Source organism: Drosophila subpulchrella, unplaced genomic scaffold (assembly GCF_014743375.2).
Source record: "Drosophila subpulchrella strain 33 F10 #4 breed RU33 unplaced genomic scaffold, RU_Dsub_v1.1 Primary Assembly Seq375, whole genome shotgun sequence".
NCBI classification, from domain to species: Eukaryota; Metazoa; Arthropoda; class Insecta; order Diptera; family Drosophilidae; genus Drosophila; species Drosophila subpulchrella.
This window is the reverse complement of record NW_023665596.1, coordinates 50,133-76,403: the sequence shown is the minus strand read 5'-3', so window position 1 is coordinate 76,403 and position 26,271 is coordinate 50,133. Positions and strand designations below refer to the sequence as shown.

The following is a 26,271-nucleotide window of genomic DNA, read 5'->3' as shown; positions in this document are numbered from 1 at the left end:
TTACCCGGGTACAGCGGATCTCTGCCCGGGTGGACCTGTCCCTTCTCCGCAGCTCGTGGGAATTAACATGGAAAAGTCAATAAATAAAAACAACATAACAGGCAACAACACCAAAAAAGAGCCCGACACTCTCAAAAAGTCGGAAGTCGTAACCAACGACGATAGAAGAGCAAGATCACGGCTCCGACTACCCCAGTCCATGTGACGTCTACCCCTGCCAAGGCCAGCGAACAACGCAGCCGGCTAAGCCCAACTCGCCACAACGACAAGCCCAAGCCTCCCACCAGCGTAGGTGTGGCTAACCAGCTACTCCAACCTGAGGGGATCGCCAAAGCCGGTCTCGTGGGGAGTACCAGGGCAAAGGAGTTCAAGAGGATACCACCTAACCAGGCAGGACCTCTTAAACGAAAAAAAGCTTTTCGGATCCTCAAACGGCTGGCCACCAACCCCATACGTGAGGATCAGGCGTCAAAATTGGATTACCTAAAAACCCAAGAGGACATAGCCTGGGCAAAGGCGGTAATCCCAGACTTTGACATCGCTATGACCACCATCAGCAACAAGCGAGAGAGGTCGATGGAGACAGCTCAACCAGCGAGCAAGAAGGCCAGAGTAACCAACCGCGGCACATGGTCGAGATCCTTTGCTGAAGTTGTAAAGGATCGGAAGATCATTGGAGTCATCGACCAGAGCGATGAAGGCGGAAGGATCCCAGGGATCCAATGGGGTCCGGTTAGATGGGCCCTTGCGTCAGTGGCCTTAAAAGTGCTGGACGAGAACCCAGGTCCGCCACCCGATTGCACAGATGCAGGGTTGTACGAGGGCAACGTTAAGTTGATCGCCTGTGAAGACGAGAGATTGGCAGCACTTTACATGGCTGCCATTAACAAAGTCGGCGAGGTCTACCCCGGGGCCAAGCTGGCAGTTTGCGAGGCCGCAGACATCCCGTCTTGACCGAGGCGAGGGTGTGGCTGCCGTCGGAACCCTCGGAACCAGAGGCTATACTCAGCCTGCTGACCAGTTTCAACCCGAAGCTTCCAACAGACGGTTGGAAGGTGGTCAAGGTGGAGACAACCGAGCGCGTCACCATGAACGTGGTAATCCTCCTGAACCAGGCCTGCTTGGAACCCCTTGCGGCGCAACAGAACCGGTTTGAATTATGGGTTCGACAAGGTGCAGCTTCGCATCACGGAAAAGCTAGCGGCAGACAACCTAGCTGCCTGCGCATCGTATGAGCCCCGAATGACGACGAAATGGAACACGAGGAGGCCACCCATACAGGGTACGTGTCAACTGACTCAGAGCTCACTGAAAGCCTGAAGCAGCTGTGCACTCAGGACATAACCCGACTAGGGCGCACTGTTCTCCAGGACATAGCGGAGGAAGCGGAGGGTACCCAGCCCGACCTCGGTCCCAGAGATGGTGCAGTTTCTGCAGATTAACCTGCACCACAGCAAGGCAGCATCAGCTGCCCTCCTCACCCGCCTGGCAACAGGCAACATAGACGTAGTCCTCATTCAAGAGCCATGGATTGTTGCTAACAACATCTGTGGCTTATCAACCCCCCTATACAAGCTATTTTACACCAAGGATAAGGGTAAAACCAGAACCTGCATTCTTACAAAGACACACTTTATCATATTTCTTATTCCACAGTTTAGCGAATGCCACCTCACCACGGTCAGACTGGAGCTAAACGAACACACTCATCACACCATAGCATCATTCTATCTGGCTCACGACTACGAAGGGCCACTACCAAACACCACTACACAACAACTCATACATACACACTCATCTAAGGAACTCATCCTGGGTGGGGACGCTAACTCACACCACACACAATGGGGAAGTACAAACACAAACGAAAGGGGTGAGTTACTCTACGACTATCTCCTTCAATCAAATCTATTCATCTGCATTAAAGGTAATGACCCAACTTTCATCACTAGAAATAGCAGGGAAGTCTTAGACATCACACTAATATCTGATCCCCTACTTAACCAGCTAGAAGCGTGGAAGGTGGGGATCGAGCACTCATTCTCAGACCACCGATACATAGAATTTACAATAACTCTAGACTGTCCTCCTGCCGAGAACATTACTAATCTAAGATTAACCAACTGGGGATATTACAAAAGCTCCTCAACAGGAACCTACACGCTCCACCGACGAACATACGCAACGGTCAAGAATTAGATAACCTAGATAACACTTTTACTGATATCTGCGGTGAGGCCTTAAAAAGGGCTTGCCCCAGCAGAACAGTCTTAGCAAAGCACAAACCCCCATGGTGGAACGCAACCCTGACGAGCCTTAAAAGAGAGTGTAGAACTTACTTTAATAGAGCTAAATACAACAATAGCCAATCTTCCTGGAATTTATACCATACAAAACTAAGCCTATACAAAAAGGAAAATAGAATATCAAAACGAAGAGCTTGGGCTAATTTCTGCAGTAGCATAGATTCTACTGCGGAAGCATCCAGACTCAGAAGAATTTTAGCAAAATCTCCAGCAACCATTGGCTATCACATAGGCTATATAGAGGAGAACTTAGACGACCAGAGTATAGACAAAATCTCGAACCCTGGCCGCATTCAGTGGGCTGTCAACTCCTTTAAGTCCTTCAAATCCCCGGCCTAGATGGGTTCTTCCCGGCCCAGCTACAACGAACACTAGATATTTCCCTTACCTGGCTGACAGCCATGGCTGCCTTGCTCTAAACCATATTCCAACAAGGTGGCTGGACGTTAAGGTTATTTTTATAACGAAATCCGGCAAACCCTCCCACACCAACCCAAAGGTTTTCCGCCCGATTAGTCTCTTTTCCTTCTTGTTGAAGACCCTGGAAAGGCTAATTGACACCCATATCAGGCTAACCATCGACCAAAGCCTACTCTCTGACGCACAGCACGCGTACCGTAAGGGTAGATCAACAGATACCGCCCTCTGTCTCTAGTGTCCAGTATAGAGAGAGGTTTCCACAATAAGGAATACTCTCTGGCAGCGTTTCTAGGCATAGAAGGCGCCTTTAACAACGTCACCCCAACGGCGCTTACTGGTGCTCTGACTGAACTGGGCATTGAGCGGTCCATAGTGGGACTCATACACACCATGCTAACCAGCAGAGTGGTGTACTCCACTATGGGATCAGCCCACTCGACCACGAATGTCAGCAGAGGAACCCCAAAAGGGGGCGTACTCTCACCTCTTCTATCAGTTTTAGTGGTCAACAAACTGCTATCACTTCTAGAAGAGGCGGGCACTTAAGTGGTAGCCTACGCGGACGACGTGGTTATCCTACTGCAGGGCAATTTCCCGCAAACTCTTTGCAATCTAATGGAGACAGCCTTATCCACCCTCTCCAGGTGGACGCCTGTCTGTGGACTGGGAGTTAACCCAGAAAAGACCGAACTAGTTCTCTTTACAAGGAAGTATAAGGTACCAAATCTTATTCTCCCAAAACTACACCAAACGCGCCTAACCCTTAGCAACCAACGAAGTACCTAGGTGTCATCCTTGACAAAAAGCTCCTCTGGACAGACAAAATCCTAGATCGCACACGCAAAGCGGCCATAGCCCTCTTCGCTTGTAAAAAAGCCATAGGGAGGAAGTGGGGTTTATCCACCATGATAGTTCACTGGCTATACATTGCAATAGTCAAGCGGAAGTCATGGCAATTCAGGAAGCCATGACCCACCTGGACACGTCAGTACATCATGACATAGATATTTTCATCTTCTCGGATAGTCAAGCAGCCCTCAGGGCCCTCGACTCCTACACAACGAACTCAAAAACAATCTTTGAATGCCGCAAATCTTTTAACGAGATGGCCACTCATCTGAGAATCAACCTCATCTGGGTGCCTGGACATCGCAATATTGAGGGCAACTGCATAGCAGACGAGCTAGCAAGACAGGGGACAACCGCCGACATCCTTCGTGATAAGAACACGGTGGGTATGCCCATGGCTACCTGCAAGCTCCATCTCAGGCAGAGACTGTACACACTTTCCAACAAACGTTGGAACTCAATCTCAACATGCCACAATTCTAGACTCACATGGCCAAACTACAACTCGAAAAGAACAAAAACTCTCCTACAATGTAGCAGGTAGGACATCTCCACTCTCCTAAATGCCCTCACGGGCCACTGTCTTACAGGGACCCATGCGCTCAGGCTGGGACTCAGTAACCACGACTTCTGCCGCAGCTGCAAACAGATAGACGAAGAGGAGAGCATCGAACACCTCCATGCTTCTGCGCAGCGCATAACCTAAAGCGCTTTCAAACCCTAAGTAGCTACACACTTCCGAACCTTGCGGCCATTCAGGGCGTAAGCATCCAAAAGATCTTATGTTTCCTAAGAAGAACAAAATACTTCGCGAAAGCAAATGAGCTAGGGAAAAGGATCTAATCAGATATCATGTGGTATCGCCCAATGTGGCCTAGGTGTGGGGTTTAGTATCTAATCTCCAACCACTCCTACCTAACCTAACCTATAATAAATAAAACTTTACATATATTCTCAATGTAATAATACATCATTAAATTCTCAACTTGCAGTTCATAGATATTCTGAAATTAATAATAATAATACTTCATTAAGTTCTTAGTATAATAATAATACAGACAATTGTTCATTGTTCATACATATTCTGAACTTAATAATAATACAGATAATAGTTCATATATTCCAGATATAATATAAATTATAATAATACTTATATAATTATACTGATATATGTTGGAATTTTATTTCCAATGTGACGACTTCAACGATTTGAGGAAAACTCTTTGTGTGATGTGGGCATCCGTCATACGGCTCCTGGAGTCGCACACCACTCATTTTATAGCGGACGCCAACCGCTCGGAAGGTACCGAGCTACCCGGGGTAACAAGGTACCTAATGGCGAGTTTATGAAGGCGTGGCATGGTCGATTTATGAGATTTCCATATCTCCATGTGATTGCTTTCCCAAGCTGCTTTGGGCAAGCTGAAGTATAACTTGAGCTCCTTATCTCCTTATTGTCATCGTGCAAATTAAGTTTCTCACTCGTGATTTAATTAAACAAATTTATTTTTATTTTTTAATCACTTAATCACTATTACAATTTTTCAATAGGTCGAACTTATTTTATTCACTGCTCGCTTACTTTTACTCGATTAGTACTACTGCTCGATTCGGATCTCAAAATCGGACTCACTGATCTCTAGTTCAATGATCAATAATCAAACCTCGGCTTAAGAGAATTTATCCCCAAAAATTGATAAAGAGAATGACTCAAGAGAGTCGGAAAGTAGGATGATGCAATTTGCCAATTAAATTTGAAGTCCAATCTTGGCCGGAAATTGGTGTTTACATTAGCGGAGTTTAGGGACCGCTTTGGGGATCTTTTTGTTTACGTTAGCGGACTCGGGGCTCGCTTTGGGGATCTTTTGTTTACGTTAGCGGACTCAGGGCTCGCTTGGGACTCCGATGTTTACAATATCGGTTTGGATGTTTACAGCATCCGTTTGGTTTGGGCTGCGTGAAATTGATCTGGGTGGGAATGATTCGGAGGCCTGGTTGACAGAAATAGCTGACCACGGATTTATCTCGGGTCTGTCAGAGTTATTTGGAAATTAGCTTTCGGCTCAAAGTTGTTTATAAATTGGGTAAGAGCCCCTAAATAATGTGTCATATAACTTGCATGTCCCTTTGTATTGAATAATTATAAAAAAAAAACAAGGAAGAACGCTATAGTCGAGTACCTCGACTATCAGATACCCGTTACTCAGCTAAAGGGACCAAAGGAAAATGGAGATATGCAAGCAGCAAAGCGAGATTGAAATGCGCCACCTACCGGCGGTAGACAGATTTAAGCGTTATGGGCGTTAGGGTGGCAGTGCCAATTTTTTTTTAGATCAATCGATAGGTATTTACGAGACCAATACATTTCAGTTAAAATTTTGTATCTAGCATGAAAACTGTAGGAGTCACAGTTTTGGGCGGTTTGTGGGCGTTAGAGTGGGCGTGGCACTCTACTGAAACAAACTTGCGCTGCGTAAGAAGAAGCTCAATCTCAATAGCCTAGCTCTTATAGTTTCCGGGATCTCAGCGTTAATCCGGACGGACAGACAGACGGACAGACGGAGAGACGGACAGACGGACATGGCTAGATCGACTCGGCTAGTGATCCTGATCAAGAATATATATACTTTATGGGGTCGGAAACGCTTCCTTTTGCCTGTTACATACTTTCCGACGAATCTAGTATACCCTTTTACTCTACGAGTAACGGGTATAATAACAAAAAATATCAAAAAAATATCGATATTGCGAAATTTGGGCAAGTTCAATACCAGGATATAAATATATCATTTTAAGAAAAAATATCGATATATTTTTTAAGCTTGGGATTTTTTTCTTTTCGGTTTTATATAAGTTTATGTATGTATGGATGTAAGTCAAAATGCCATTAAATTTGTTGTACATTAAAATGCACACAAAAGGGAGTCGGAAAAATGGGCAATATGGCCGCCCGTGGCAAAGGAAAAACGAAGATAAATGTCGAAGTAATTTGTTCATTGTCGTTGTCGGATCTAGCCGGACTTGGATTTTGGACAACTCGTACAGAAAGTCAAACGAATTAAATTTTCGAGTGGCTGACTGCAGACCGGCAATTAACAAAATAAAAAGCTTTACTTGTCTTGGGTTAAAGATCGGCTCGAATGTACCAAAATGTACGCTGTGGGCTGCGGGGGCGTTGCTTGCGTTCGTTGATGAAGCTGGAGTGCGGCGGCGTTAAGTTGCGCAGGCGGCGGGACGACGCGGCTGGCTTCGTAGCGGGTGCGGCGGACTGCTGCTTGGAGAAAGCACTCGAAGCGCGAAATACCCCGGGAAAATAAGGAAATGCTCACACGCATACTTCGTTTGGTAAAATGAGTCGGGCAAGCAACCGCGATTGGTACCACACTTAAGGCACCTTGGGATACCTTGGCCATCAAATAGCGGTTTATTCACATAATAGGACATTTTAGATGTGGATATCGAAAAACCGCGAATTCTTAGGACGGCTGTAAATAAATACTTAAGATCAGATCGTTTTTATTCGAAATTTTCCTCTTCCTTATAGCGATGTCCAATATTTCCCATACATTTTCGATCACATTCAAATCTGGAGACTGTGCTGGCGTTATGACGACATGAGGGCAGTTCCTGACAAGCCAAAGCTTCACATTTCCTGCTGAATGCTTCGGATCATTGTCCTGGTAAAATCGAAAACGATCGCGTATGTTCAGTTTTTTAGCAGTTTGCAGTAGGTTATCCTTTAAAATGTTTAGGTACATTTTGGCGTCCATGATGCCATCAATGAAAATGAAATTGCCCACGCCAGAGGCTGCCATACAGGCCCAAACCCATGACGCGACCCCCACCAAGTTTGACCGTAGGTTTCAGGTGCTTGTTTTCCAACTCTGTATTTGGTCGCCGCCACACAAATTGTCGTCCATCTGAACCAAAAATGATCAATTTTAACTCGTCCCTTGTAAATTTTAGCCGAAGAGCAATATTTTTCTTACTGATAAATGGCTTCTTTCGTGCTACTCGACCATTGGAGTTATTATCGTGCAGCACACGACGCACCGTGTCATGACTACACTTTATGCCCATTTCGTCCTCGACCTCTGCAGCTATTTTTGGAGACGATAGCTTGGGGTTTTCCTTAATTTTCTGGACAATACGGCGCTCTTTATGATCGTTGAAAATTTTATTAGGAGCTTTTCGGCCTTTATATTCAGTGCGGTTCTCTCAGATATACAGTTGGATGATGTGTTGTACTGTACTGAGGCTTAAGGATACGCTGACTTTTTCCACTTTTAAAGTGTTTAAGCACAAGTTCTCGCTGCTCAATGGTTGTGCGCGGTGCCACTTTCGTAATTCTCCTGTATCTCTTTATATTAGTATGACCAAGCTCGGAATCTCATAAAATATATATTTGTTAGTATTGATGATCAATTAGTATAAATGATCAAATAATACAAAAATCTGCGATTTTTAAGACTGAATGTTCAATTTTTTGACTTTAAACATACTGCACGAAATAAGCTGCGGCATGGAAAAGCCTGAACATTTTGTTTTTATTAAATAATTGTTTTGTTTTTATGATTAATATACATATTCAATATACATATTAATATTCCCTGTTAACATACTGCATTAAAATTTTTCTGTTATCTTTCTTAGTTTAGCAGGAATAACGCCTAGATCTTTTTTTTGGGTAACTGCACGAAATAAGCTGCGAGCCACTGTAGACGACAGTGCGCTAACCGCGGTTTTCAGAAGAGCTAAGGAAATACCGCACAAAAAACAACTTTTCCAGAGCCAATTTCAATTCAAGTTCAATTCAAAGAATAACAAATTTAAGCATTCCAGGGTTCGAAAATAACTGTTTTTTTTGTTTTTTCAAACAAAAAAATCACTAACAAGGGAAAATCCTGGAAAAAATCCAACTACACCACTGACCTTATTAAACATTGTATTTTACATAACCGCAATGATTTTTATTTTTCAGAGTTTTATTTAAAACTCATGAAATAATCGTTATATTGTGAGTTTTATATACAACTTGACAAATAAAACATATTTTCTGAGTTTTACTTTCCGTAACAGTTATTCTATTACTAACAGTTATTCTTTGAGTATTATATAAAAATTAAATAATAAAACTTATTCTCTGAGTTTTATTATTTAGATTAAACACACGTCTTAGCTTCGTGACCCAGAATCTCGTCCGGATCTTAGTAATCGTTGCATTCAGAACGCCACGGTCATCTATGTAGAACATCAGCCCTCAAATGTCGCTTCCACTAGCGACGACCTTGCAGTCTTCTGTCGACTGTATCTCATCGGGAAATGCTTCCCGTTGCGCCTGTCTGACCAACAGGTACTTCGTTGCCACACTCTACTGCAGTGAGACCATGTTCCTCGAACTCATTTCTTTTCCCACGACACCTGCGCGTAAGCCTTAAGACCCAGGCTGTAGTCCGTCGTAGCCGATTGAAGCTCAAGAATCACCGAAATGAAATAAAGCCGTTATTCCTCGTCATCGATTATATCCGGATCTCGTTCAACTCCGGACTAAGGTTGCGGCCATCTGCCCGCTGACTGAGGTTCACGTGGCATTGCGAACGTGTTGCAATCCGAATTGAAGGATACATAATGTGACCACTTTGTAGGCAAGTAAAGCATAATCGATGCCTTCTCACCTATTTATTTGTTTACAGGGCCTGATTACATGTTTCCCTCCACAAACTGAATATCTTCTTAGGCGACTCTGTTGGTCTCCTTGGTCTTGGTCGATGTTCTTCTTCTTTCCCTACGACGTCCACAATATTACACAATACATTCGCGTACTCCGTCAGGCTCGCGTACTCCGTCGCGAGAAGGCTGTGAGGTTACTCAGTTAAGAACCACTCAGCTGGCTGCGAATAAGTTGGTACGGTCGACCATACCTAAGGGCAGCTGCTCTACCACAGCGCTTACGTACCTCGGATGGATCAGGAGAGACTTCATGGTATCATGTGCTTCATCCTTCAGAATGGATTAAAACTGCAGGTAGGTGTTTATTATACAGATACACAGGCTCACCGGTACATACTCAGATCGGCTAAGAGTTTCACTAGTCGAAAAATTTTATTCTTTGTAGTGTGACCGAAGTTCTCAAAGTTCACCCGCCATGCATGTGACATGGTCTTACTGTCAAGCAGCTGGGCTTGTTGTCAAACGGAAAACAAATCAATTTTTGCCATTTAAAAAAGAAGAGTCTGCTGGTGCACAAAGAATTTAAAATAAAAACAAGGAAGAACGCTATAGTCGAGTACCTCGACTATCAGATACCCGTTACTCAGCTAAAGGGACCAAAGGTAAATGGAGATATGCAAGCAGCAAAGCGAGATTTAAATGCGCCACCTACCGGCGGAAGACAGATTTAAGCATTGTGGGCGTTAGGGTAGGCGTGGCAAATTTTTTTTTGGATCAATCGATAGGTATTGACGAGACCAATACATTTCAGTTAAAATTTTTTATCTAGCATAAAAATTTTGAGCGCCACAGGCTTGGGCGGTTTGTGGGCGGTAGAGTGGGCGTGGCATATTCGCATAACAAACCTGCGCTGCGTACAAAGCTACGGAATCTAAATCTGAAATCCCAATACTCTATCTTTGATAGTTTCCGAGATATCCGCGTTCATATTTACGATTTTTTGAAGTTTGTGGGCGGTTTGTGGGCGTCCAAGTGGGCGCGGCAAACTTTTTTTTGGGTCAATCGATAGGTATTAATAAGAACAATTCATTTCAGTTTAAATTTTTACTCTAGCATCAAAACTGTAGAAGCCACAGTTTTGGGCGGTTTGTGGGCGTTAGAGTGGGCGTGGCACTCTACTGAAACAAACTTGCGCTGCGTAAGAAGCTCAGGAATCTGCTCGCCAAATCTCAATAGCCTACCTCTCATAGTTTCCAAGATCTCAGCGTTCATCCGGACAGACAGACGGACAGACGGACAGACGGACAGACGGACAGACGGACAGACGGACAGACGGACAGACGGACATGGCTAGATCGACTCGGCTAGTGATCCTGATCAAGAATATATATACTTTATGGGGTCGGAAACGCTTCCTTCTGCCTGTTACATACTTTCCGACGAATCTAGTATACCCTTTTACTCTACGAGTAACGGGTATAACAAGGAAGAACGCTATAGTCGAGTACCTCGACTATCAGATACCCGTTACTCAGCTAAAGAGACCAAAGGAAAATGGAGATATGCAAGCAGCAAATGCGCCACCTACCGGCGGTAGACAGATTTAAGCGTTGTGGGCATTAGAGTGGGCGTGGCAAAGTTTTTTTTAAGTCAATCGATAGGTATTGACGAGACCAATACATTTAAGTTAAAATTTTTTATCTAGCACGAAAATTGTGGGCGCCACAGGCTTGGGCGGTTTGTGGGCGTTAGAGTGGGCGTGGCAAACTTTTTTTTAAATCAATCGATAGGTATTGACGAGACCAATACATTTCAGTTTAAATTTTGTATCTACCATGAAAATTGTGGGCGCCACAGACTTGGGCGGTTTGTGGGCGTTGGAGTGGGCGTGGCATATTCGCGTAATAAACTTGCGCTGCGCTCAAGCCTACGGAATCTAAATCTTAAAACTCGTTTCTCTATCTTTGATATTTTCCGAGATATCCGCGTCCGTATTTACGATTTTTTGAAGTTTGTGGGCGCTTTGTGGGCGTTAAAGTGGGCGTGGCAAACTTTTTTTTAGGTCAGTCGGTAGGTATTGATGAGAACAATACATTTCAGTTAAAATTTTTGTTCTAGGATCAAAACTGTAGGAGCCACAGTTTTGGGCGATTTGTGGGCGTTAGAGTGGGCGTGGCACTCTTTTGAAACAAACTTGCGCTGCGCAGGAATCTCAGCAATCTGCATGCCTAGTCCCAGTATTGTAGCTCTTATAGTTTCCAAGATCTCAGCGTTCATACGGACAGACGGACAGACGGACAGACGGACAGACGGACATGGCTAGATCGACTCGGCTAGTGATCCTGATCAAGAATATATATACTTTATGGGGTCGGAAACGCTTCCTTCTGCCTGTTACATACTTTCCGACGAATCTAGTATACCCTTTTACTCTACGAGTAACGGGTATAATAAATGCAATTTTCAACGAATGTTTTTATTTATGTAAATTAGAAGCTTAAGGCTTCCTTTTCGTCCCACGGATGCTTCGCCATCTTTCCCGCGCCATCTGTAGTCCAGCTCCGAGCTGGACAATAATGGCTGGTGATGGCTCCTCCAGCTGTCCCTCCTCTATCTACGCTCTACCACCAGCTCCCAAGTACCTGGTGAAGGAGGAGTCCTCAATGGAGAGCTCGTAGGAGATCGAGCGATAAACCATGTTCCTTCCCACTGGGATTCTCTAAAGGATCTCCTCCAGCGCTTGAACTATTCTGCGGATTTGCTCCGTAGTGGTACTGCTTCCTGTCGGTCAAGTCCCACAATAATTGGCAACAGCTTGGATTAGGCGTCCTTTTTCATCTGCACTGACCTCCTTTATCCGTTGTTGGTGTTTTTCTTTCATTTTTAATTTTTAAGTTATCCACGGCTTCTCCACGAACACCGCCAAAGATTAAATTTCTTATTCTTTGGGCCACGTCTAACGGCGTTCATCGAAAATTCACTCGCGAAATCTGGTATTTTTTCTGGTATTTCCTTAGCTCATCTGAGTACCGCGCTGAAAAACAGACCCGACGAAAAGCTTTAGCCGCCTATTTGCCTCTCGCTCACTCCTATGGTTAGCTCGTGGTTTTCGTCGATGTGAGTACTAGGCTTAAACTGAGTTTTAGAGTCTATTAGGGACTTAGGGCTAAGGTTGTTTAAAATGTTATTAATTAATTGTGAAGTATGCTCAGTACAACGGAGGTCATGCACATATCGGTCGATAGAATTACAAACAGCAGGTAATTTTTGCATGTCGTGCGTTTCACAATGCCCGAATATATCACTGCCGTAAAATAGGCTGCGATTGAGAATAGCTTTAGCAAGATTCATTCATATCTAAAATAGTGGAACGTCTGAGAAGGTGTAAGCTGTCTTAGTAGCCCGTAAGTTCGCTCAGCAGTCTCTCAACGTTTTTATGTCACAGTACTATTAAGTATTATGCTATACCCAAGCTAACAGCAGATTCTTCATATTTAATAATGCTCTTCCCAATGGATAAGTTTTGCAGTACAGGCGAATTAATTTTTTGTTGTAGATTACTATACACTTCCTCTTTCTTGGGTTCAGACAAAGACCGTTACTTGCGCTAATAAAATCAGTAATCTAACAAAGAGGTTAGTAAAAATATATTTTACTTCACATTATTATATATAAAAATATTTGTAATCCTAGTGCACAGTATACTATGATTGAATGTTTCAAAAGCCTTGCTTTTAGTGTGTGTGCCCTTTATATTGTTAGTAAGCGGAGCATCACACAACTTTTAAAAAATTAATAATCAAAATATTTTCTTATTTGAATAATTTACGGATAATGAACGCCAAAATACGGACTACGGAAACATGAATTCGAAAATGATTCGATCAAAATAACTTTTTTCTTTCCAAAACTAACAGTATGTGAATGATTTCAGCTTTTTGTAAGCAAATTACATAATCAACAGTTCTATGAAAGTACGATAAAATAGAAATCTTTCTTTTTCCAGTGTCCTTATAGCATTTCCCAGTCCTCACTCCGATCCCACAGTGCGCCGTCGTATCCCTAATGAACCGATTTATGAACATGGTGTTTAAAATAGTGTTCAGTGGAGCCGCCGGGCACGAGCTTAAATCTCCCTTCGCTACTGTAACAGATGCACTTTTACTTGTAAAGAGTATTTATTCCGATACTAGGCAATCTGCATACTCTGCCGCTTTAACGACTTGTGGCGATCATGTTTTGTGCCATCTGGCATCGCTGAAAACTCCTCAGAATAGATTGGTATCAAAAAACCTCTCTGGGCACACTCTTCGAAGAACCACGCTAAAAAGCCCACTAAGAAAAGAGATCTCAATTCTAAACAATCACTCAGTATAAAAAAGTACAAGATATATATTAGCATCCAAGTTCTGTGTTTTACTTAAGAGCAGGACTTACCTTGGTTTGAGGACAAACCATAATTGGTGACCCCAGACGATTCAAACATCTGCAATCAAAGCGAACGCACCTCGACTTACTCAGAACTTCAACATAACCTCAAACAATGTCAGATAACGAAGACTTCGTCGACGCGCAGGAACCACTGCAAATTCCTGATGCTAGTGCTGTGAACTCGGTATTTGCCAAAATGCCCTTCCCTCAACTACATTCCATTACCAACATCGAAATGTTTTTCACCAAACTGGAAAGCTGGTTTTTGCTGCAAGGGGTCGGTGCACGCAAAGAACAGGAGAAATACGCAGCAGTAATTGCGTATGCTGATCCTAAATACCTGGATGAAGTGCACGATCTTTTCAATAACCCACCACAAACAAACCCGTACTCAACCCTCAAGCAAGCAATTTTGTCAAAATTTGCCGAATCAGAGATGGTGCGCCTCGACAGACTTGCGACAGGAATTCAACTAGGTGACGGTCGTCCAAGTCATCTACTCAGCCAACTAGAGCAAACTAACGCCACCAATGACGAATCGGTTGTACGTCGCTACTGGATCAAGCGCTTACCACCTCCCACGCGTGCTGTAATCGTAGGTCTGCTCGAAAGCTCTCCCAACACCGCCCTCGCCCAGCTTGCAACTGCTGCCGATGCTGTGATGGATTCCCTTAACTACGACATTTCGGATCACATGTGTGCAGTATCACAGCAAAACACCCACCACGCTTCACAGGAGGATCGCATCACACAGCTGGTTAAACGCCTGGATGACAATGACAAGATGCTACAGCAGATCAAGGTACACGAGTTGTGAAAGCAGAGAGTGCGGACGCGTTCTAAAATCGCTCCGTTTATTCCTTAAAGTTTTCAGCATAAAACCAGAAGCGCAGCCGGCCATCCGGCGTGGAGCACTTGGGACACGCACCTGGACATCAGCTGGTGGACGGGAGGCCGTGGACGACATCCAGGACCAGCTTGGGAATCTATCCCCAACAGGTTTGGCGGCCAGGCAGGGGCCGGTCGTAGATGAGGGAGGGGAGGCATCTCTGCCTCTTATTACTTTTCACTCGTTGTTTGTTTAGCAGTTGCCAGATTTTTTTCACTCGCGCTTTCTATTTTCGCAAACACTGAATCAAGGGTAGAAAGCGCTTGTGCGACCAGCTGATCGTAATATGCAAAAGGGGCTGCGGGTGCTATAGCAGCAAGCTTCGGACAGAGTGCAGGCCAAGCACATAAGTGCGGGCCGTAGAACGTAGGGATCTTTGGGCGGATCTTTTAAAAAAAATTAGAAAATAAAAACCATAAGCCTTATTACTAAGACTAATCCGTTTTATTAAATAATTCATAAAAATATTAAAGTCCGATCGAAAAACAGCAGGATACTGCGGGTAAAGATCCAAGCTTCCTGCAGTACCATCGAACTCCCCAGGCGGGGAAATGGCGGGCAGGGGATCGGGGGCACAACACCCTGGCGCTAGCCTAGGGGTTGGGCCAACCAATAGTGGAGGCACGCCGGCAAACAAAGGCCTGGCGGAGCCGGCTAATGCCGACGGCTACCACACGCCTTTGTCCAGTCTACCTGACTGGGCCAACACGGGAGCTGACCCGTTTAAAAAAAGCAGTGTAATGGCGAGATCTCCAGAAAAAAGGGTGGAGTGCAGTGGCAGGCAGCCTGGCACCCCCCAGCAGGAGAAAAAAGCAGCCCAAAAGCTGCTGATGAGGAGCAGGGGGATACGCTGAAGCAGCTGACGGGCATGGGACCAAAGGCCAGGGAGCTGAAGAAGCTAATGGAAGGAAAGCGTTCCATTACTAACCCCATGAGGGATATAGTCGACGAAATAGACTATCTCCAGAGGGAAGTCCTGTCGGCTGTGCAATGCATAGTCGAAGAACAGGAAAAAGCTAAGGAGATAGCAAAAAAAACCTGCGCAGAAGTGCTCGCGAGCGGCACCAGCAAGCGACCCAGGGGTCAAGAAACTGGGATGACGTTAGCGGTACCAGCGAAAAAGGCGATGCATAAGGCACCGGCAAGTGATGCCAGTCAAGGTGTAAGGAAAGGGAAACATGCTGGGACAGTTAGCACCAGCAAGCCCCAAAAACCTGGGAAGAAGCCAGAGGAGTGGACACGGGTGAAGCATAAGGTTCGGAAGCACAAGGTGCGACCGCCACGAAAGGACGCGATAGTCATCGCAGCCTCTGCTGGAGGGTCCTATGACGACATCCTTAAAAAGGTTAAGGCTGAACCGCAGCTTAAGGAGCTAGGACAAGCAGTACAGGCCGTTAGGCGAACAGCAAAGGGGGAACTCCTAGTGATTCTAAACAAGGTCTCTGACCCTAAAACCGTAGAGCTTCAGACCACAATGAAGGCTGTCCTGGGCAACAATGTCGATGTCAGAGCGCTGACTGAGACAATGCTGATCGAGGTAAAAGACATCGATGAGACCACCGACAAAGCAGACATCTTATGTGCGGTTCAATCACAATTCGATGTGGAACTACCAGAATCCGCGGTGGTAAACCTAAGGGTGGCATACGGAGGCACCCAAACCGCCACACTAAGAGTTATGCCCGACATAGGGAGGCGACTCTTGGAGCAGGGCAAAATAAGGCTGGGATGGACCTGGTGTAGAGTCCGCCCAAAGCTAACACCAAAAAAGTGGTTTTAAATGTATGGAGTTTAACCATATAGCACGGAATTGCAGGGTCCAGGAGGACTGCTCAAAATGCTGCTACAAGTGTGGCGCAAAGGAGCACCAAGCCAGAGGCTGCAAAGCAAAGGCCTGCTGCATGCTATGCAAACGCAAAAAGGAGAAAGATTGCGATCACCCAACAATGAGTGGGAAATGCCCGTACTTCAGGAGGGCTATGCAAGGGCTTGGGGGTAAATGAAGTTCCTTCAGATTAACCTAAACCATTGCGAGGTTGCCCAATTGTTGCTAGAGCAAAATGTCATCGAGAAAAACATAGACATGGCACTCATAAGCGAGCAATACAGGAATAAAAATTCCGGAGAATGGGTAACAAATAATAGCAAAAAATCGGCAATATGGAGCTGCGGTAATCCAAGGCGACAGATTAGCAAGAAAAAATGCGGAAATTGCTTCGCTAGGGCCCAAGTGAATGGTATAGCTCTCTATAGCTGTTACCTGCCGCCAAGCCTTAGCCTTCCCCGGGATACATCTGCGCTCGAAGAGATTGCAGAAGACGCCCGGGAAAATCGCCCCGTCGTAATTGCCGGGGACTTTAATGCCTGGGCTACGGAATGGGGCTCCCCCCGAACCAACGCGAGGGGAAAGGCGCTACTTGGAGAGCTTCGCCACACTTGACCTAGTGCTGCTGAACTCTGGAACAAAACCGACTTTTTCAAGAGCCGGCACCAGTTCTATCATTGACCTCACATTTGTGAACGCTGGATTGGCCTCGGGCTCCAGCTGGGAGGTTAGTGACACCTACACGGGTAGTGACCATGCAGCAATAATCTGCACGATAAATTCTAGAAGTGGCCCACCACGAGTCCCTAAGACCGTGCCAGGGTACAAAATAGAAACGCTAGACGTGGAGATGGTACAGATGTTGTTCGAGGACCTCTCCACAAGCGGCTCGGCTGAAGAAAGGGCAATCCACATCGCAGAGTACACCAAGGTAGCCTGTGATGCGTCTATGCAGAGAGGAGGGAAAATCCCATCAAGAAGAAGACCCGCATACTGGTGGATCCAATCCATTGCGGAAGCCAGGAAAGACTGCCACAGGGCAAGACGCGCATACCAACGCTCAAGAGGAAGGCCCGAATTTGAGGCACTTCAAATATATTTCAGGGAAAAAAGACGAGCCCAGGAAAAAACTATAAAAGAGAGCAAACGCAGGTGCTTTAACAATATATGCGAAGAAATAGACTCCAACCCATGGGGCTTCGCATATAAACTCGTCACAAGACGGCTGCGGGCCATCACCGACATGCCCAGTCAGCCTAAAAAGGATAGTGGAAACACTATTCCCAGAGCAAGAGGGTATGGCGCGAACCTCACTGATCGTGAACAGGGCGAGCATAAAGCTCACAAGTGCCGAAGAAGTCCTCCAGGTATTGAAGACAATACTGGACGACAAGGCACCGGGACCAGATGGAGTCCCGAATAAAGTTCTCAAAATTGCCATAAAAGCAAATACTAAAGAGTACGTTGACATGTATAATGCATGCCTAACGGAAGGTGTGTTCCCTAGCCGCTGGAAAGCACAGCGGCTGGTACTCATACCAAAGGGGGAAAAACCCGCGGAGGAGCCTTCTTCGTATAGGCCACTCTGCATGCTGGACACGGTGGGTAAAATTCTCGAAAGAATAATCCACTCCCGGCTTGAAGGTGCCCTTGTCGAAGCCAACGGCCTTTCAGAGATGCAGTATGGTTTTCGGAAGGGGCTATCCACCATCGACGCCGTCGGTAAACTGTGTGAAATCGCAAATTAAGCCATTGAGGGGAAAAGGTGGTTGTACGGCACTAAGCAGTACTGCATAGCGGCAACGTTGGATGTAAAAAACGCTTTCAACTCCGCCAGCTGGCACCACACACTAAATGCGCTGAGCAACCTAAATGTACCAGTGTATATACAGAGAGTAATAGCGAGCTACTTTGAAGGCCGCCTGCTCCTGTACGAAACTGATTCCGGGCAATCGACCCACAGGGTCACCGGGGGAGTTCCCCAAGGATCAGTCCTAGGCCCTTTGTTATGGAATGTCATGTACGATGGGATACTTACGATCACGATGCCCGAAGGGGCACGACTCATTGGTTTCGCGAATGACGTGGACATAGTGGTTACGGCAAAGAAACTCCCAGATGCGGAAAGAATCTGCATCAAAGCGGGGAAACGAGCAAGCGCATGGCTCGACTCCAAGGGACTCGCCTTGGCAGCGCACAAGACTGAAGCAGTCCTGATAAGTAGCAGGCAGAAAGTGGAGGCAGCTACTATCAAAATTGGAGAAGCCACAATTACATCGCGTCCAAGCCTAAAATACTTGGGCGTCATGATCGACCACCGGCTTTCTTTCAAAGAACATCTAGCGTACGCTAGTGGCAAAGCAAGTAGGACCGCGGCCGCGATCTCGCGAATTATGGCGAACACTCGGGGACCAAGGTAACCAGGACGTAGATTACTGGTTAGTGCTGTCACATCGACGCTGATGTACGCTGCTCCCATGTGGGCTCGAGCCACAAAAAATGGAAGTTATATGCAAGACGGCGACTCCGTGCAGAGATTGTGTGCACTACGGGTATGCTGTGCGTTCCGCACGGTATCCCATGACGCGGCGCTGGTAATATCGGGAGGCATACCGATTGATCTGCTGGCAGTGGAATCAGTTGACATCCGCGCAGGCAGCACAGGGGTCGCAACTGCAGAATCCGTACGGAAAAGGTGCAGAGAACTCACCATTGCTAAGTGGCAAGAGAGGTGGGTAAATAGTAGCAAAGGACGATGGACGTATAAGCTTATCCCAGAACTGCAGAGATGGCTGGGACGGAAGCATGGACATGTGGACTACTACTTAACGCAACTGTTGACGGGACATGGATGCTTTAAATACTATCTGAATAGGTTTAAGCATGAACGTTATCCGCACTGCCCACTCTGCGAGTCGGATAATGAAGACGCAGAGCACGTGTTTTTTGTCTGTCCGAGATTCAAAAATGAACGAAGAGATCTGAGTTGGGAGGACGCCAGCCGCTTGTAACCTGGTAGACATTATGCTTGAATCAGAAGTAAATTGGTCTGCGGTATGCAACATGGCCACAATAGTACTCAAAAAACTGCGCATCGCAGAAAGACTGCGAAGTTCCAATAGGATAGAATCCTAGAGAGCCATAAGGGCATTCCCCCCCCCGGCAAAGTAATACCTAACGGCAGTACCGCCGGGCAAGCGGGGAGGGGGTGGAGTTTTTACTGGGTTTGAGTCCCAGACTTCGGCAAGCTAGCTCAGCTCCGAGTTGGCTTTCGATGCTTTAAACCACCACTAACACAAAATAAAAAAAAAAAAAAAAAAACAGCAGATCAACAACAAGCTGAGTCAGCTCCTTGGCACCACCAATCAGCAACGCGGTCGGAGCTACAATCGATCGCCCAGCAACAACAGTTTCCGCAGTAACCATCCAGGAAAAATTCTAACCCACAATTTTGCTGGTACCACAACAAGTACGCAGACAGTGCCCAACGTTGCATCCAACCGTGCACTTTCCATGCCAACAACAGTTCAAAAAACTAATCCCCACCGTTGGAAATCAACAGGGCAGCTCCGACGGTCGTAACGCAAATGCCTCACAACGCTACCCATTGCTTAAAGTAAACATCTGCAGAATTTCATCCTCCAACCGTCTCTTCGTTCCGGACTCCAAATCGGGTAAAAGTTTTCTCATCGGCACTGGAGCTGACGTATCTGTTATACCACCAAAAACAATTAATCGAGACAACAAAGCTAATAATAACCATACACTATTCGCAGCCAATGGAACAGCAATCCATACTTATGGTACCACCCGCCTTACGCTGGATCTCGGCTTGCGCCGCCCTTTCACATGGATTTTAACCATAGCCGATACGAAAATCCCAATCATTGGCTCAGACTTCTTGCAGCACTTTAACTGCTCGCTATATACCTCAGCATCAGACACTTTCTCGACATGCTAGAAAGAAGAACGTTTGACATTCGCACAGACCATAAATCTTTGGTATACGCATTATCGCAAAAACCTGAAAAAGCCTCCCCACGGCAACTTCGACAATTTGATTTCATTAGCCAATTTACTACCTCTATCGTGCATGTGGCTGGAATTGAAAACACTACTGCTGACGCGCTTTCCCGCATCTCAACCATCGAACGCGAAATTATCGACTACAACCAACTCAGCATCGCACAAGCAAGTTGCGACGAACTTAAACGGCTACTGAACGACAACACCACTTCATTGCAGTGAAATACAATCAGCATTCCCAACTCTACCAATTCAATAGTTTGTGATTTATCTACTTCCAGCGTGCGACCTTTTGTTCCAGAGCCTCTAAGGAAGAACGTCATCAGAAAACTACACAACATTTCTCACAGTGGAGTCGGATCAACTATAAAACTTATCAACCAACGCTTCGTATGGCCCTCAATGCACAAGGAGATTTCTCAATTTGTAAAACACTGTACACTTTGCCAAAAATCGAAGATTTCCAGACACGTCCGCTCGCCGCTGCAGCAGTTCACGCTTCCTACACAAAGATTCAACCACATCAATTTAGATCTCATCGGACCATTACCACAATCAGGTCAATATAGACACTGTTTAACAATCATTGACCGTTATACACGGTGGCCACAAGCCATCGCAATCGAGGACATGCACGCCAACACGGTAGCCTCTGCACTCATCGGCTCGTGGATCTCAAGATTTGGAGTTCCAGCCCGCATCACAACGGATCAGGGCAGACAGTTTGAGTCCCGATTGTTCCATGAATTGTCACGACTGCTAGGAATAGACCACCTTCGCACAACAGCATATCACCCACAAGCAAACGGAATCATCGAACGCTGGCACAGAACACTTAAAGCAGCCATTATGTGCAAAAATAGTGTAAATTGCCCACAAAAACTTCCACTGATCCTGCTCGGGTTGCGTTCAGCATTCAAGCCAGACATCCAAACAACATCAGCACAACTTGTGTACGAAACAACCCTCTGCCTTCCTGGAGAATTTTTTCATCAAAAGTCCAATTTCCAACCGCAAACTGACTTCGCAAAGGAACTGGAGGAAATCATGCGAGAAATACGGCCCATCCAGACGGCACATCACGACTCATCCAAGCCATTTGTTTTTGAAGAGCTGAAACAGGCAACTCACGTCTTCCTACGCAATGACACCGTCCGTGGATCCCTTCAACCGCCTTACGATGGACCTTCTAAAGTGAAAGAAAAGCAATCCGAATACTTCACCATAAACACCGGCACTCGATGCATTATGGTGTCTATAGACCGACTCAAGACCGCCTTCATCGAAACTCCGCAGCCAACTATTCCACCCCCAAATCTATCCAGTGACTTCAGCAAAAGGATCGAAGACACCGTAACGACCCCTGCTGTTAACCAATCTTCAAGACCTCGTCGTACAATTAGGCTCCCTGTTCGTTTTACAACATGAAGTCTAGGGGGAGTACTGGGCGATCATGTTTTCTGCCATCTGGCATCGTTGAAAACTCCTCAGAATAGATTGGTATCAAAAAACCTCTCTGGGCACACTCTTCGAAGAACCACGCTAAAAAGCCCACTAAGAAAAGAGATCATAATTCTAAACAATCACTCAGTATAAAAAAGTACAAAATATATATTAGCATCCAAGTTCTGTGTTTTACTTAAGAGCAGGACTTACCTTGGTTTGAAGACAAACCATAGACTCTAAAATTAATTTTTTCAGTATAACGTTCATGTTGTTGAGCAAGACATAACTTCATCCTGAGGTGTGCCCTCTCCCCTAGATAAAAGCCACCAGGCTCGGCAGTTATCGATCTGCTTATCAGCATGGATTTAGTCCAAGATTTGGTTTAATTACGCACTAGGTACCTTTTGAGTTGGAAGAAGCTAGTTTATTGCTTGGGAAAGTTTCCGAGGGGCCCTCCACTTCTAAAATTACTCCGCAATAAACTTGGGGATGGAAACTCCAAAGTGTAGAATTACCCTACCCGGTTGTTGAAGATTTTCCAACCAGCTCTCATAAAGGTAGCGACGAAGCGCGCCGGCAGAGTGTGATAAGGCGACCAATATATGTTTCCGCAGAATTGGAAATCAGCAGTGATGGTCCGATCATAGCAAGTGATACACCAGTTAAGAGGTATGGAAAAAAGGATTGCATAAAAAGATGAAAATCAATTAATTTGGGAGAAAGAGCGGTAAAATTGAAAATAAAGAAAATTGATTGAAATTGATTAATGTCCGAGGTTATTAGTTCAGCTCTTACGTAAAACACTGAAATGACACCTCATTTGCTTACATCCGATCCTTCGTTCAAAAGTTATTCTAAGCTAGATTTTGGGGGACTTTTCAAAATGAAAATGTTTGTCCCTTTCTTTGTTGCATGAAATCTAGGTTCTAGGACCCTGAACAAAATTTTGCTGTTTAAAGCTGCTTGATATAAGAAACGATTGTTTTACGACGTTTGGAAAAGCCCGATAGTTTTGCGGCAAATCATTAAAAAACCACATATTATGTGGTTGAAATGAAAGCCCTTATACAGCGCTTATAACTACCAGAGCCTTCACAGCTAATTTTTGGAGGCATTCGCACCTAAAGATGATGTTGTGAATCAAAATCTAAACATAAATTCAAAGCCTCGTTAATCAAGGGCCGCCAATGAAACTATACGTGGCTGCTGCTGATGCCTCTTCTGCGGTTATTGACCCCTATAATTACCCTCCTGATATTGATACAGGGAATTTTATCGAAACCCAATAAACATGTTGTTGGATTGGCGCCTATTGCCTAAGACCTTTAGATATTGCCAAGCAAGGAGTTTTGTACATGCTGAAGAGTTCGCTTAAGCTACGTATACGAGTGCTTTTTAAAAATATGCGTCGTCTAAGATTAATGTGGAGGCTAATTCCTTTACATGCGTTAAGCTTGTAAAAAAGATGGTGACTTTCTTCAACAACTTTTCTCGAAGCTTCTGGCTGGATGTCTTGGTGCGCTCTCTTTATTGCGCTCTCTGGAGTTGCACCCGCCATCAACAACTCCAGCTGATTTCGGCAGGTTTTGTACTGTCTCGTTCGTTATTATCAGGCCGTATTTGCCTGCGTGCAGTTCTATTGTGAATGCTAATGATGATTATTACCCACTAAATATTTGAAGCAATAATCAACAGCCTATCCGTACTTTAACACTATCTAGGGTTCTTACAAAAAGTTTTGTTAATTATGAGACGATGCCGGCCATGACGCTGGACCGATTAAGTTATTGCATGACATTGGCTTACCAGACATGCGCAAATAATACAAACATCAGTTTATATTTTCAAAACGTCGGTGATGTGCGTACGAAACCTCAGTCCCTTTTTTGGAAACGTCTCTATTTGAGCATAACGTCATTATTTTTGTTAAAACCTAGTTCATCGTGGAATTCTTTTAAAATGAATTCAACAATACGAATCTCTACCATGTTTTCTGCAAATATAGAGATGCTGTTGGTCGTTTTGTAAACACAAGCGTATATATATTACTGAGATTGATTGATGTCACTTAAAGTCCGGACAACTCAAGAAAAACGAAACTTAACCTTACCTTTTGCCCACAGTAGTACATCTTTCTTCCATACAAGATCGCAGAACCACAATGCGCTAATTTTCATTTTCCTTAGCAGCACTAACTTATCTGTGACTGATAGGTGTCTAAGGACTTCTAAGCAATTTTAAAATTGTTTTCCACAGAGTCAATTATGCCTTAATTGAGCCCAAATGTTGAGCGCCACAGTATATTGACCCAACTTTTAAATAAAGAAAACAATCTTTAGTTACCTTTTGTCCCAAATGTTGAGCGCCACAGTATATTGATAAGTTTTCGTCTAGCATGCGACTGGACCCAACTTTTAAATAAAGAAAACAATCTTTAGTTACCTTTTGTCCCTTAATGTATAATTTGGTAATATTTAAGTAGCCAGTAAAAGATTAATGTATTGCAGAATAAAGAAATTAATATTTAAAAACATTTCAACATTAATTTGATGAGGAAATCAATGTCAAAGCATTTTTCGTCACAAAATTTAATATCTGACCTTCTGAGTTTTAAAAGTGCGATTGTCACGACCCCTTACCTCGTTAACCTCTTTGATACACAACGTCAGCAAGCAATTTTTTTTTTTAATTTTGTACTTTTAGCCATTTTAGACATGGAAAGAAATCACTTAATAGGGCTAAAATTAGTTAATTATTTTAATAATTTGTATTTTATCCGATTTTAAATGAAACTGCGCAGTGCTAATACAAATACTTATAGTTATAAGGTCCGCGATTTTAAGAAAGCAGAAGAGAGTGGGGTAAGGCGAGATAAGGTGCAAGGATAGTTCGTGGCCCTAACGGGTAAACGGATAGTACCTTAGAACACTAGATGGTGAGTTGAAAAAGCTTAAAAATAATTTCTGTCAATGTCACATTTGAAAAAAAAGTTTTATTCTGTTCGAGACACTTAAATGGACATTTGTCGCTCGGGAGGTTTATTAAGGTATTTTCTGAAGCGATATTTCGAGCCAAATGCGTACATTTTTTTAGTGCTCTTCATTCTTTCTGATACTTTGTATTTTGAGTTGAGCAGCAAAAATGAATAAGAATAATAAAGAGCCATCATTGAAACTACAAAATTACCAGACATAGCATCAAAATTATTCGAAAGCTACCATAGTCATTCCAAACTATTTAGTAACAATAATTAGACGGGCTCAGCGTTATGGACGTTTTGTGGAGTTAGATTGGACTTTGCACAATGTGAAATAAAACTTATATTTCCGAACAGGATCAGGTTTTATTATACAGAACATGATTTTATATTATAACGAGTAATAAATAAACTTACTTTTGTCGAATCCTCTTGCATTTTAGTATGTTCTGCTATAAAGCGCACACAAAAGCAGCTTTTGTGAATTTTTGGCAGGCATTTCGAGTGAGAAAATGCGGGATTGCTTAATATGGGACTTTTTATCCCTAAACTACCAATATCCATGTCGGGGACGGCTGCTATTTCGTCAGAGCTACAATGAGTGAGTGGCGGCACGGAACCATGCACTCGACAGCTTCCACCAAAGGGTCCATTGGCTGTTAAGCTAAAAATGAAAAAAGAGCTTTTGATAACATTTTATGTTTAAGAAGCATTTGTGCAAAATCCTTTTTAAAATGAGAAAAATATATAGGGATGTAGTGGGGGAGAGTGGTGAGTGTGGCTTAGTCGAGTAACGTTTTAGTGCCGTCAAGGGATAGGAAGTGATTTAATCACCTAGCGCGCTTACAATATTTAGTCATGACTTCTTAATGAATGGTCCAATTTAAACATTCCCATTTACACTATTACAAAATCTTTAAATTTGTTGTGTTATAGGTGTTAAAGTGGGCAAGGCAAGCTTTGTTTTTAGGTTAATGGATAAGTAGCTTTAAAACGCGGACTCTGACACAATTGGCATACTAATGGCCCCCGCCCCGTATGCGGTTATTTAACGGCATTGTTCGGCTCATCAACTAGAGCATTCAATAGAGGCTAAGATAGATATAAACATAAATGACAATTATTGAGATTTGTTTGAAAAAGAAGGCATGGTCACATAACAATTTGAAAGCTAACTTAAATTAAGAGCTAGGCTATTAAGATTTGGCGTGCAGATTCCTGAGGCTGTGTGCTGGGTTTAATACATCCAGATCAGCGGGGTTTTCTGAAATCGAGACTAATGGTCGAGAATTGACAACCGCCGAAATGTGACACACCAGGGTCCGAAACTCCTCAAAGGCTAAAACAGCAGTGCCAATAGCCTCCGCTAGGCAAAAGTCCAATGTAGCTCTCTAACGATAATTGTTGAGGAACAGGCGCCTTAGTTCGAGCA

At 44.3% G+C, this 26,271-nt stretch overlaps 1 long non-coding RNA gene across 1 annotated transcript in view; it reads right to left on the bottom strand.

The window, feature by feature from the left end:
* The window catches only part of LOC119561825, a 189,420-nt gene extending 164,044 nt beyond the window's left edge, over nucleotides 1-25,376 (bottom strand). The window contains exon 1 of the long non-coding RNA XR_005221461.1: nucleotides 25,257-25,376. This is a non-coding gene — a long non-coding RNA (uncharacterized LOC119561825). The remainder of the gene's footprint in view (nucleotides 1-25,256) is intronic.
* Nucleotides 25,377-26,271: the final 895 nt, after the last annotated feature.